At 45.1% G+C, this 14,733-nt stretch overlaps 1 protein-coding gene across 6 annotated transcripts in view; it reads right to left on the reverse strand.

The window, feature by feature from the left end:
- SV2C (synaptic vesicle glycoprotein 2C) overlaps positions 1-14,733 on the reverse strand; it is a 444,657-nt gene that overhangs the window by 205,524 nt on the left and 224,400 nt on the right. Inside the window, exon 1 of one of the 6 annotated variants that reach the window (XM_086323188.1) lies at positions 14,457-14,588. The exons of 4 other annotated variants lie outside the window; for them this stretch is intronic. The gene's annotated coding sequence lies outside the window, so the exon portion shown is untranslated. Of the gene's footprint in view, positions 1-13,757; positions 13,927-14,456; positions 14,589-14,733 lie in introns of those variants that run through there. One more of the 6 variants, XM_086323186.1, reaches the window with a different exon arrangement.

The raw sequence follows: 14,733 nt of genomic DNA on the forward strand, positions 1-14,733 counted from the left end.
ATATCCAGTAAGCAGTTTCCAATAAAATATTATGGTCAGTCTGCTGAAAGAGCTACACATCTTGAGACTTTCAGCACATTTTAAAAGCTTGACTGAGGCAGGATTCACATCTGATCACCAAGTCCAAATTTTACCTCTTCTGAGATATGAGAAATCTATTGAGCTAAGGAGAACATACAAATATACCCTGGTTCTTAGAATTAAGTTTGAAATTTTGAATCAAAGACTCAGCTTTCACTGAAAAGAGGGAAAATCTCATACAATCAGAAAGATCATCATAAATCCTTCTCACTTTTACGAAGGTAAGCTGAACTGTCTTGAATATACACCCAAATGGCCTCCAGGCTACGGACGAGCACAGTGGCTGGTGTGACAGCTGTCACGCTGAGAAGCTGGACATCCTGATTCTCAATGCTGTCAGTCACCAGGAGATGGTGAAAACCATCATGAAAGAGCATTTATTTTGCTGTCATATGTCAGCCAGACTGAAAACCAGCGGCTAGTTAGCCTTTTCTTCCCCTCCAGGCAGAAAAGCAGAATGTGATCAGAGGACCCTGAGAAGGCACGTAATTAACACTGCCATGGTCTGAGTGAAGATGTCACAACCATTACCATGGGAAAGAGGAAATGAGACACACACACACACACACACTCCATGAGATATACACATGCCTGCTAATGTGGCCAGCAGGAGGTGCAGAAATAACTTCAAAAGCACCTCTGGGAGCCCCAAGATCTCAGACCCACACTTTATTACACTCTAATCTGAGACAAAGACAGGTCATCATCTGACTTTTAAAATTTCACAGTACCCAGTTTCAAAACCATCTACTAAGTGGAAAAAAAATGGCACCCCAATCCAGTACTCTTGCCTGGAAAATCCCAGGGACGGAGGAACCTGGTGGGCTGCAGTCCGTGGGGTCGCTGAGGGTCAGACACAACTGAGCGACTTCACTTTCACTTTTCACTTTCATGCATTGGAGAAGGAAATGGCAACCCACTCCAGTGTTCTTGCCTGGAGAATCCCAGGCACGGGGGAGCCTGGTGGGCTGCCGTCTATGGGGTCGCACAGAGTCGGACATGACTGAAGTGACTTAGCAGCAGCAGCAGCAACGCTATCTAACATGAACCATTCTTTTCCATCTTATTTAGGAGCTTCACTCAATGGAATACGATGCGACACCAAACGCCTGATGCAGTCATCAACAGAACACTCTGTAACACAGCAATAAGAAGGGAATGCATAATGCCAAGAAGTGGGAGTAAGTGAATCAGCTATGCACCACAAAACTGATTCATCACAAAACCTTTTCGTCTTGGCTCAGGCCCCATCAGTGAGCAATCTGGGTGGGGCTCAAAGGCCTCCAAATTTTCCATGGCCAGTAGGATTGATTCATCAGTATCAGCCCTTAAGAAGAATCACATCACCCTCCTGATGTTAAATAAAGCTTCAGGCATAAGATGACCTGTGTTCCTGAGTCTCACATTCAATTATGTTAATTATTGGTTTTCTCCTTAGATTTGCTAGGAAGTGGATGTTAATCTTTACAGAGTTGGATTTTTTTAAATTTATTTACTGCCTTTGAATGTAATCAAACCTTCTTGTGCACACACATCTGTATCCCAAAAGGCAGACATGATCATTACATACTCAGGTTCATGGTAATGAATGTTTGGGACAACAATTAGCTGTAATGTATTCATCAATAAATGAGGGGAGCTCTGCCCCAACAAGTCCCATGCTCACCACAGATAAAGAGTGTGATGCCCTTATCAATATGCAAACTCTAGATTAAAAAGCACACAGAGAAGCATGTATCATCCAGTCCCAGGTCACTTTTTCAATGTCCTCTGATTTCTTCCTTCTGAATTACTCTTACACCAATTTCAGTTGGTAGGAAAATATTCTTATCTTTGAAATATGGACCAAAATAGGTCACCAAGCTTTCACTCCCTCTTTTGTCAGTCTCTTCTGGAAGCAATTCAGAGGGCTCCCCCTCTCATACACAGAAGACTCTGGCAGGGCATTCACAGTGTCTGGCAGCGGCCTCAGAAAATAATACGTTTTAAAAACAGGTTTAGAAAGAAACCACCAGACTCCTGCTGGGAATCTCTTATGGTTGTTGGAACAACCATCTTGGAACACATCTCTTTCTCTCCTCTATGCCTCCCCTGGTCTTACCTAGCACTAATCAAGATTAGAGTGGCACAGCAGAAACCCAGTGCCTTCACAGCTAAAGTCCTGGACTGCTTGAATTTAGGGTAAGCCTCAGAAATAGAACTATGATACAGGCTTGTATGTGCTCTACAAACACACCATTTTTCTAGGGAGGTCCAGCTCACACCCCACCTCCTTCACAACCACTGTTAGAGAGAGAGTAATGTGACAGCTGTCACAGAGCGAGCACACTCCCCTCAGGTACAGCGCTAAGATGGAAGAGACCGCCCTGTGTTACAGCTTGCCCCTCCCCACCCCCGAATATAAATCTTAGTACACACAGTGCCAAAACACAGAGAATCTAGAGCAGTCCAACAGTGCCTACTAATTACATATTTTGCAATGCCTTATTAAATATTTTTCACAGATGAAATAACCTGTCTGCACACATAAATTTAAATATCTATATAATATCCTAACAGTAATAAGTAAAATTCAAAGAAATAATAAATTATGCTTTAAAATATGTAAATGTCCCAGTGTAGTGGCTCTAGAATACAAAATGAAGACAAGGGATGCTTGCTTCTAAATGTGGTCACCACGAATGCAAACAATACCAATGTAGACAAATAGAGGTGAGCTTATTAGCAACTTGGGCTTCCCTGGTGGGTCAGTGCTAAAGAATCTGCCTGCAATGCAGGAGACACAGGAAGTTGCGGGTTTGATCCCTGGGTCGGAAAGATCCCCTGGAGAAGGAAATGGCAACTCACTCCAGTATTTTTGCCTGGGAAATCCCATGGACAGCGGAGCCTGGAGGGCTACAGTCCATGGGGTTGCAAGAGTTGGACATGACTCAGGGACTAAACCACCATCCATTAGCAACATAAATATCACAACTAGTGTTTTGTTAGTACTGGTGATGGGACCTTTGAAAATGATGAACAACTCTTGGTAAAATTTTAAATAAAACAACATAGAATCTTCCCTTGATTTACAAGTAATTTCACTCCTGGAAAATATACTCTATGTAAAAACCATATAAAATACTTGTAGATCAGTCGGTAAAGAATCCACCTGCAATGCAGAAGACCTGGGTTTGATTCCTGGGTGGGGAAGATGCCCTGGAGAAGGAAATGGCAATCCACTCCAGTATTGTTGCCTGGAGTAATCCCACGGACAGAGGAGCCTGGCGGGTTACAACCTATGGGGTCGCAAGAGTTGGACACGACTGAGCAACTAAGCACACACAGCAGGCTTAAATTACAAGAAACAAAATTTTCACCTATGTGGGCATCGATGACAGTACCGGAAAGTTGTACAGCGTGTGAGGCAATGCTTTGTTACATGGAACTCTCCTGTCATCCTGTCTTTGGTCAGCAGAATGTGGACTGAAGGGACAAGCTACCAGTTCTGAGCCGAGCCTTAATAGGCATCACATGTTCCCACTTACCTTTCTTGTATTTCAGCCATCTCCATGCAGAAATACAAACTGAGAGCCAATTATTCCAAGGAGGATTAAAAGCCTGAACCTAACCTGCAACTTGGAGAAAACCCAACAAAGGTCAACCTAGATCAGCCAGCGCTCAGTCAATCTACAGATGCGTGGGTGAAAAGAAATGATTATTACTTTCAGTTACTAACTTATAGAGTGGCTGGTAAGGCAGCATGACTTAGTAATAAATGTCTGGCATATACTTGCCCACCTAGCACAGGGGAGGCAAAGAGGGTTAAAACAGAAATAGAAACGTCAATAAGAGACTTGTGATGTTGGACAGAATGTGGGAGGAAGACTGGGTGGAACCCAGGGAACCGGCGGAAGCTAACTGGTGCTATATAAACACAGTGCTGCTCACTGGCTGTAGGGGCCACTGGGTATGGGGAGAGCCCTGCAATAAACCACGCCGATGCCAGTCTCATGAGCTCTCTCCCCTGCAACCACCCTGAAGGACAGAATAGGCAAGTCTGCCATAATCTGACAAATTCACGTAAAGCAGGCAGAGACATGATGAGGACTGAATAAGGCCCATGGCTATCACAAATAAAATCCCTGTCCTCAAAACTCAAGTTAAGGGGTTCCTTTATCCTTTCAGATTACAAACACAGATATCATTAAATAATCAGTAGGCCCACAGAAAGCCCATAAGTATTTCATTTTTGCCAACATTTTTGCCTTCAGAGAACTTGATATCTTCTATAAACCTCTCTATCATTTACACATTTTAAAAATTAATTACATGTATCTATCATTCCATCTACTTACTAACCTTCTGAATTTTTAGGGCTGTTATTCAATGATAAATAAAAGAAATAGTGAGCTTTAAAAACTGTATATAATCACAGGCAATGATTACAGGTTCAAATGGGCTAAAGACTCATTTTAAATAATTCATATATATTTTTTAAGATCTTCAGATAACACTGCATGACTCTGTAAAGTTTCTAGAATCTTTACAAAAAAACTGACTAAGCCTATACTAGCCAAGGGAGTGAAGAAAATACAATTAGATACAAGAATCACAGGGTTCACAAAATAAAAACAAAGCAGTGATTGTAAAATTGTACGTAACTATGCAATAAATTTGACAACCTGGCTAAAATTGACAATTTTTTTTAAGGCTGCTTACCAAAACTGACACAAGAAGAAATAGAAATTCTAAAATTCTAGAGCCTTTATCTATTGAAAAGAAATGATTTTGTAATTAATCAGAGGCTTAAGAGCAGAAGATGAAGTTCCATACACGTTCAATTTCAGCAAGTTAGAAACAGAAGGAAGCTTACAGAATCCGGTATGAGTAGCTGTCAAATGGCAGAACCTCTCTATCATCTACTTGGGGGATGTAGACCTCGGGCAGAGCTGCCCTGCGGCCAGCAGTGTGGAGCAAGCCTTCTCTGACTCCAGCACACTGTAGACTGGACGTCTGGGAGTCTAGAGTCAGCATTCTGGCACAGCCGTGACGTTCTAAGGTACTTCGGCAGTTGTAAGGCTCTGTCAAGCACTGTCTCTGATGGTGGGCATGAAAAAACAAGGCATCTGGGCAGGTTAGGGAGAGTTGGGGCTTCCCTGGTGACTCAGGCAGTAAAGAATCTGCCTGCAATGAGGGAGACCTGGGTTTGATCCCTGGGGAAGGGAATGGCAACCCACTCCAGTATTCTTCCTGAAGAATCCCATGGACAGAGGAGCCTGGTAGGCTATAGTCCATGGGGTCACAAAGAGTCGGATATGACTGAGCAACTAACACTTAAGGGAGAGCTATGCTAAGCACCTCCAAAGGACTGAAATCAGAACAGCAGAAGTGGGTTATGACTAAAATGGACATCCAAGGAGCTTCTGGGGCACAATCTCCTCCATGATCTGGGTTTTGTTTAAAAACATGTGCTCAGTTTATAAAAATCAATTCAGCCATACCCTTCTAAAAAGCACACTTTTCTGTGTATTATACTTCAATTTAAAAAAGATTTTTTAATAATTAAAAATATTTTTAGCCCCTATGTGTCCAGTGCCAGGAGTTACAAAGATCCCAAAGTTTTGGGCTCTTGCCTTGAAGTTCAAGGGACTCAGAGTCTAGGAACTCCTGAGTTAAGGGACTCAGCTCCAGTGGAGGGGCCACTGTGACACAGGATGAGAAGCACTCATGTTGTATGGCTGCAAGGGGACTGGGAGAGGCAGAGAAAGGGGCCCTAACTCTGCTGTGGAGGGTCATGACACGTGATTTTTAGGCTGAGGCTTGGAGGACAGGTAGGAGCCTTTGCCATGAACCAATGTGCGGATGTTCAGAGCGGGGGGAGGCAAGATGGTGGGAAGGAGGGCATGCCAGGTCCACAAGAAGAGAAGATAAAAAAAGTGCTGACCTTCAGGCCCATCAAATACACAGTCACAGTAGAGAATGAAGATCAAGCCAGTCAATCCTTAAGGAAATCAACCCTGAACATTCATTGGAAGGACTGATGCTGAAGCTCTGATACTTTGGCCACCTGATGCAAAGAGCTGACTCATTGGAAAAGACCCTGATGCTGGGAAAGACTGAGGGCAGGAGGAGAAGGGGACGACAGAGGATAAGGTGGTTGGATGGCATCACCAATTCCATGGAAATGAGTTTCAACAAACCCTGGGAGATGGTGAAGGGCAGAGAAGCCTGGCGTGCTGCTGTCTGTGGGGTCGCAAAGAGTCAGACATGACTGAGCGACTGAACACCAACAGTAGAAAGAATAATGTTCCTCAAAGTAAAATGTGCAGCCAGTTAATCTAGCTTATGACAGCTACTGGACACATAAGAGTTACTGATAACAAGGGTGGAGGAAGGTGGGAGGGACTCAGCTTTAACAACCTAGGTCAGCAACCCGGAGTCCTTCTCACAGGCTACTGTATCGAACACTGATAGGTTTGCGCCTTTGTTCTCTCAAAATGAAAACTGCTTTATACAGTACCAAACTAACTTATGTTCTCAAAACTTTGATTATCTTACTGGTATTATGAACTGGAAAGACATTCACAGGAAAAACCAGCATGGCTTCCTACCACTTAAACATCGGGACATATTTATATTTATTTAGATGAGAAATAGCATCACAGGGACATCTTGAAATTAACCTTTACCACCTTTACTGATGCCTTAATTACAAAAGGTAATATGTGTCTATTGCTGAAAACTCAAAATGATTGAGAAATATATCAAGTAAAAGTGTCAGATCCTCTCCATCTTTTTCCCCAAAGATAACAGTTTGATCTCTTTATCCTTCCAGACTTTTTAACATACCTTAATTTTTTAATAGTGACATGCTGCATATTCTGGCTAATATTAATAAATTCTATATTTTTAACTAAAACATAATTTCAAAAATAGTTCCAGTAACATCGGTTCACCTCAGTTGTTTCACTGGCAGTGTAGTGTTTCACTATTTAAATGCACCATAATTGATGTGATCATCCTCTGATGCGCATTTAAGTTGTTTACAGCTTTTCACTCTTGTAAGTAATGATGCCATAAACAGCGTTACAAAAATGAGAAGATTTATCTGAACATTCTGATACCATGAAGTATGTCTGAAAGGGAAGGACTAAAATGTCTCCCAGGAAAGGACTCATCCCAAGCAAAAGGCAATTTCAGATCCACTGTTTATAATCTAGGACAATGGGCTGTCATCAGCGGGGGATGAGAGAATGTGAGCACAGGACACGGTGTCACTGGGAGTGTCCGCTTGCCAGCCACGTGCTTTCACATACTCTCTAAACTCCCCAGGGACAGCGAGAGTACCTGGCGGAACCAGCGGATGCTGGGATGCTGGAGCCAGGGCATCCTGGGCACAGGGAGGCGGCTCTGGCAATGCTGCAGTGATGTTGCTGCAGGGCACTAGGGATGAGGACCGAAGGAGTGTCCCCAAGGATGCAAAGAAACAGTGAGAAATCTTTAAAGGAGGCTGGGAATCCACAACAGGGGGGAGGAACAGGACCAGAGAAATGGCTGTAGATGTTATTGTGGGTCTATAATTCTACCCTCACACTGACGTGGCCCACAGGAAACCCAGGCCGCAGATTCAATTGGATACTTCAAAAAATAATAATATTTATACTTAAATTACTTGTGTGTTCAATGCAGCTCATACTGTATTTAATGGGTGTAAACTGGGGCAACGCTGTCACATGTTGAAAATAAGAATATGAGGGCAAATTTGAGAATGGCTCCAAGGAATCACTGGACAGTCACTTCTTAAACACAAACACACATAAGCAGAAAAAGTGGCATAAAGAAAAAAATGGTATGCTTAGAACTACTAAAAAAAAAAGTAATATTAAGATGAGTACATCTTAAATCAGGCTGTGAAACTGAAAGTCACTCAGTCGGTGTCTGACTCTTTGTGACCCCATGGACTATACAGTCCATGGAATTCTCCAGGCCAGAATATTGGAGTGGGTAGCCTTCCCCTTCTCCAGGGTACCTTCTCAACCCAGGGATCAGACCAGGCTCTCCCACCTTGCAGGCAGATTCCTTACCAGGTGAGCCACAAGGGAAGCCCAAGAATACTGGAGTGGGTAGCCTATCCCTTCTCCGGCGGATCCGCTAGTCAGAGCCTGACGTGACAAAGTGGGTCACCTTCTCTACCTACTGCCAAAATGCGTGGCCGTTCCTTGCCGCAGAGGCCCCAGTGCTGTGTGACTCATCTGGGTAATTGAGAGCAAAGAACAACATCTCAGATACTTCTCTTAGAAAAACTGCAACCCTCCAAGATGACTATTTATCTTGGGTGAACCTGCAGATTTTAAAACCTGAATAGTGGAGGAGATACCCGCCTAAAACAGCTGCTGGTGGTCCTGGTTTTCCTGAAAGGCAGACCTGGAATTTTGAGACCCTGGTTCAGCAACTGCAAGAGCAGCGATGGGGAAGAGAAGGTGACTGAAGGATAGGAGACCTAAGACTAGTTTCTTCCAAAGCTCCCAGTGCTTAGTCAAAGATATGGTTACACCTTCTGGTCATAACCAGGTGAAGACAGTCAGGGAATAGTGCAAAGAACACTGAATTTGGTTCAGTCAGTTATAAGCTATAGGAAAATCACAAATTCTCTGAGTAATGCAAGGTCCTAGGGTCATTATGAAGACAAAATATAATACTCCCGATGTCCATGTTATATACAAACGTGCGTGGGTTACCAGGACACACAACGTGATGGCAAGGTCCAATGTGAAGGGAAAACGGGGCATGCTTTGTTCAAGGAATTTTAAAAGGTGAGGGCAGAGCATAAATCAAACAAAAGACCCTTCCTAGGACTTCCCAGGTGGCTCTGCTGCTACTACTGCTAAGTCACTTCAGTCGTGTCTGACTCTGTGTGACCCGATGGACGGCAGCCCACCAGGTGGCTCTAGTGGTAAAGAATACGCTTGCCAATGCAGGAGACACAGGAGACGTGGGTTCAATCCCTGGGTTGGGAAGATCCCCTGGAGAAGGAAGTGGTAACCCCCTCCAGTATTCTTGCCTGGAAAATCCCATGGATGGAGGAGCCTGGCAGGCTACAGTAGATGGGGTCACAAAAGAGTTGGACATGCTTAAGCGCACACACACATACACACACACACACAAGTGTGAGACCCTGTTGTGACTACATACACCACAGGCCCATGAACCAGCCTCAGGAGTCACTGCTCACCAGATGGGTGCCCTGCTGTAACTGCATAGGTGAGTCTCCAGAGCACCCTGCATTTGGTCAATAGTCCAGAAACATTCAGGATTGCATTGCAATAAAAGTAAGTAGGATTTCATATATTTAAAAGGACCCTTTCATTTTATAAGACAAACATTGGGAGAAGAGAAAAGGTACCTTTTATTGTATACTGCCTACAAGGTAGGAGCTTTATGTATATTTTTCCTATTTAACCTCCACATACAACCTTAAAAAGTAGATATAAAAATCATCTTTTCACAGCTCAAGAAATTAAGGCTCTGAGAGGTTAAGAAACTTGTCTATGATTACACCATTTTTCTCAAACAGCTCATTAATTCATCTGATAATGTTTACTAAGCTCCTTCTAGGGAGAAAACAGGAAGACAAAACAACCACCTCGCCCCAGTCCTGTCCATGGATTCTTGGAGTTTAACAACTTAGTCAGGAGAGAGAGCTATTCATGAAAGAATCTCATTTTTTTTTTTAAAAAGGAAATGTAAAATTAATGAACTTTATAAACAGAGTTGCCAGATTTAGCAAATAAAAATACAGAATGCCTAGATAAATTGAAATTTCATATAAATAATAAATAATGCTTTAATATGTCTCATGCAATATTTGAGACATTTATGTTAAAAATTAATTGAAATTTAACTGAGCATGCTCTTTTTCTCTGACAATCTTATGGAGAAGGAAAAGTACACTGTGATTGGGGAGGGCATTTTAACCTCACAAAAGAGGTTCAGGAGGCTTCTCCAGAAAGGGAAGATTGGACTGAAACCTAAATAACACCAGGCATTAATGTGAGGAAGGCAGGCTGGAGCAAGTGATGAGCTTGCCATGGCAGGAGAAGACTGATGTTTGAAGGCTGCTAGGATGGGAGAGGTTCGGGGGTTAGGTAACCCGAGGTTACGGAAGTGAGCTGGGGCCAGACCACCCAGAGCCTTGCAGACTTTGAAGGCCAAGGTTTTCAGTCTTTATGCCAGTAGACAGACCCGTCTATGTCACGCTCCCTCTGCCTACGCCCGTCTGTCTCCACAGAGTCCTTCCCAAACACAGACTTCACTCTGCCTCTGCCTCTTACCAAAGAAGCCAGCCATCTTGAAACCTGCCTTGCCAAGCTAGAATGTGATCCCTCTGAGAGTTTCAAGCAGACATTCCATCAGTACCAAACAGAAAAACACAGCTTAGAGAGCCCACGTGTTCTGGGTCCCTGCTGCATGGCCAAGTACTATTTCAAGTGTTCCTGCAACTGTGGTCCCCAGACGACAGCATCCAACCCATGGGACAGAACCTGAGAAACTGCACACTCTGGGCCACACAGGAAACCACGCATTTGGGACGCCTGGGATGGGGTTCAGAAATCTCCACCTGGACAAGCAACCTGGGGGAGCACATGACTATTCAAGAATTCTGATCTATTAGACTCTTCTAGGATTTCTAGTTCACAGGGTTTTCAAAGAATAGTAAATGACAGGAGAAAGCACTCTAACTTGTCATAAATCTCATTGTGCTCTTAAATTATAAGAGGGCCTGAGTGCTATACAAAGACTAAAACCCATCAATACAGTTTACAGTGTCTGGTCTAAATCATTTGTATCACCTACTGTCCACAGGAAAAGATACAGCAGGCACGGTGTGCTTTAGGTGGTCAAGAGAAAACATTTAAAGTGTCATATTAAAGCGAACTCAATATTCACTTTACATTAAACTGAGATTATTATTTTTCAACTCTGGTCTTTTTAAAATGTTTTAACTCATACCCCTCATGGCATAATACAAAATCTAACAGACTAATTACAAATACACAGCCATGGTCCCATGTAAAATTGCAATGAGTTAATTAAAAAAAATCTCTTATATTCTATTTATAAGAAAAGTTCAAATTTAAAATATTATGTATTATATATTTCTTATATTTTATGGAGGGAAAGAACATTAGAATCAGAAAGGACCAAACCATCCAATCCAGCCCTCTTAGTTCATCTCATTTTGTTTACTTCTTTCCAGGGAAACCACTTGATATATAATGGCTACCAACCTTTCCTAATTACAAGCGGTGTTTCAGATAAACTATATAGTGTCTTTATATCCTCATTCCAGCAAGAATTAAAACAGTAACTTCATCCCCCCTCGTTATTTCAGCTATGTCAAAAAAAAAAGAAGCTTCCAATTTTATCCACTGCAACATTTTACACTAGCTACTCAACAGAGATGGAATTTAAAAAGTAAAACTCTAATTAATTTCGCAACGTTGTACCAAAGCTGCATGGAGTTGATGGAGGGGGGCTGCCTCTCCTAGGTTTACAGACTTTATCGAAATGATGAGTTTGTGTTAAATGAATAATGGTATCCATGTCATAAGCCATGGCTCAGACAGAAATCTCAGCAACATGGAACCAAGAAGCAGTGATGATCATAGATTTTCTCCTGATACAGCTGCATAGAATTAAAAGGACATTTTAACTTATACTCTTCACGGGAATCTACCATCATGCATGAGTAACATGAATAGCAACATAGTGACCTGATTCGGAAGGCATTCTGACACATCAGATACTTTTATTCATGAAACATGTCATCAAGAAGTCTACCTCAGAATAAGAGCTAACACCCCTAATTACAGGAAATGGATTTTCTGGTACTTGTGGTCAGGTAATATACTGCACATTTTGATGTCTTCTGCAGTAATTGCCTGTGGAAACTACATTCTGTTTTCTGAGGGACCTTCCACACTTACAGAATATGACAGTATCAATAATGACTAGGATTTTTACCTAAAAGCTCCTAGGCTAGTGTGCTGCTCAGACCCAATGCTACTTTCAAATGTCATTGGGTCATGAAAAATAAATTTAATTTCTCCACTACATCATCAAAACACTCAGATGCAATCCAGAGCTTTCCCTCCCCTGCCCCCCTCCTCCAGACAGCCAGCAGCTAATGGCATTTGATTTTATATTAGACTGCTAGGACAAGTCTATTGTCTGCATTTGCTGACACTGAAGGCCAAATTTCATTAAAGGAACAGTGCCGGAGGAAATCGCCAGACTTTTTTAAAAAATATGTTTTCTCTTTCCTTAAAGGGATTTTGTTTTATAATATTTGCCATGCATACAGAATACGTACGTCCAGAACTCTGAGACGCTCTCTTTTGTCCTCAAAACAACTTTTTAATAAGAGCTAGTCTCAGCTATTTTTCACATTTCTCAAACACGGAGGATGAACCCAAAAGGGTAAGTCACTTGCCCATAACATAAGGTGGTGACATAACACAATACTTGGGGGAAATGAGACTAGGACCTTTAACTCTCTTCTCTTTAATAACTACGTTCCCTCCTTTCTCCCGTTAACCCCTCAACTCCATCACTCCCTTCATTCATTTTGCCACACATCCTGCCAATGTGGGCTCATCCAGGAAAGCCGGTAGAAAAATCTTTGCCATTAGGTTTCCAGAAAGTGGGGTCCTTTTTTTGTTGCTGTTGTTAATACATAGAATGAAATGTGGATTGGCCTTTTTATTCTCTACCAGAGAATGCACTTGGAATACGGTTTTCAACACATTTTTAGGAAGAATGTGGGCACATTGTTTTGCAAGCCTTTCTCAAGCTCCACTTAGAGGCCGGGCCTCCTAACAAAACTCCTGAAGAACGGTGAAGGAATGGATCAGCGCTACAGAATCCGAAGAACCTCAACATCAAAGCTTTCACAGGAAAACTGGCCGTGAGCACGAGGCCTTTCGGAACTGACCACTGAAAATGAGCGGATGCCGGATTAATACCCAATTCTCCCCCAGGGTTAAGGATAGCAATGGAACTGAAGCAACTTTCCTTCTCGCCCTGTCAGTCGGTTAAGAATGAAGGGAGGAGGCCCAGAGTCGGAGGAGACCGTCAGGGAATCCCTGTCGCAGCGCCTTAAAAGACGCTCCATCTTCTCGGTCCCCGGGGAGCTTCCGGCCTCTGCGGCGCCTCGGCTGCACTGCGGTGCACTGCGGAGCCGCCTGCCGGCCCGCGGCCGGGGCCCTGCGGGGCTTCCCTCGCCGCCCGCCCCCGCCGCAGTCCGCCTGTCCTCGCCTCCGCCCGCGCCTCCCCTAGTCGCCGCGCCCCGCGCCGGGGCCGCCGCAGGACATCCATCCTCCGAGAGCCTTTGACGCACACACGCGCGCTCCCAGACGGAGACTCCGCCGCCTCCCGCATCCCCAGCCCTCGCCCCCGCTCGCGGGCCCGCATTTGCATCACTAACGCACGCAGCCAGTGACGCGAGCGCCCTCCATCCCCCTCCACCTCCCCGGCTCCGCCGCCCCGACTCCCCCACCCCGGCTCGGGCCGTCCGGCGGCACCTCCAGCCCGTGTGACTCAGCCCCTCCCTCTCCGTCCCCGCACGCCCACACGAAGGCTCTGGGTTGAGCATCTGAGGCTGGGTGCCCGCTGCCCCCAGCCAAGTTCATCACCGTATTTCGTAGTCCTGGTGGGCCCAGCCCCAGGCTGTCCCTTCGGCACGCTGGAGGAAAGTCTTCCCAGTTCTAGAACCCAGAAGCCGGGGGGAAAGAGCCTGCCAAGAGAAAGGGTCACTGAGGTGGGGGAATCGCCTCCACCGCCCTTCTCAGCACCTGAAATCATTTCGGTAGTTTATTTAAAGGTGACGGCCCCTCTCCCCGCGGAGCTTCACACCAGTGGAGCTCTCTCGCCGCGCCTGGCACACAGTAGGCGCTCAGTAGGTTTTTACTAAATGAAGGCACAGTGTGGTTAAGCGCAGACACACACAGACCCGCGGGGTTCCGGGCTCTCCAGCCCTCGCTAGTTCTGGTGCGGACACTAGACTAGACGGGGGCTTCGAAGATCTGGGGAGCGGGGAACAGACCTTACATCTCAGGTGTTTCTTTTAGGCTTCCGCAGCGCCCACTGCGGCTGCCTCTGATCTCCCGCCGCCCGCCCGTCTGCAAAGGGATTCCCGGCTAAAAAGTTGAGCCCAAGGCTGGGTTGCGGTACAGGGGTACCGGCGAGGCGCAGTCGGACACCCGGCCAGGGTTTCGTAGCTGCTCGTTTTAAATCAGCCTCCTCCTGCCCATCGAATCACAAAAGCAAAGGATAGTAGAGGTCCCTGCAGAACGAGGGCGCGGCCCCCGCAACCGCCGCAGCTGCCCACCTACCTCCGTCGAGAATCCGGGATAAAGCGCGCCCGCTTCCCCCAGACCAAGCCCAGGCAACCGGGGGTCACTCTATCTGCTTTACCCCTACTTCCTCGGTCCTGCTCCTACAAAGGTATCCGGCCGGCCGGGCAGCACCTCGCACCTGCAACCACCTCCCCGTGGGCGGGTGGGGCAAAGTTGCTTTTTCTAAAAGGCCACGAAAAGTTCCCCAGGCTGCAGCGCCCGGCCTGCTGGTCCCGGAGGGACAAGAAGTAGCGGCGGGAAAATCCGCCCCCGC

The sequence above is a fragment of the Bos grunniens genome, chromosome 10 (assembly GCF_055505025.1).
Source record: "Bos grunniens cultivar Pamir isolate PY7600 chromosome 10, Bosgru_T2T1.0, whole genome shotgun sequence".
NCBI lineage: Eukaryota > Metazoa > Chordata > Mammalia > Artiodactyla > Bovidae > Bos > Bos grunniens.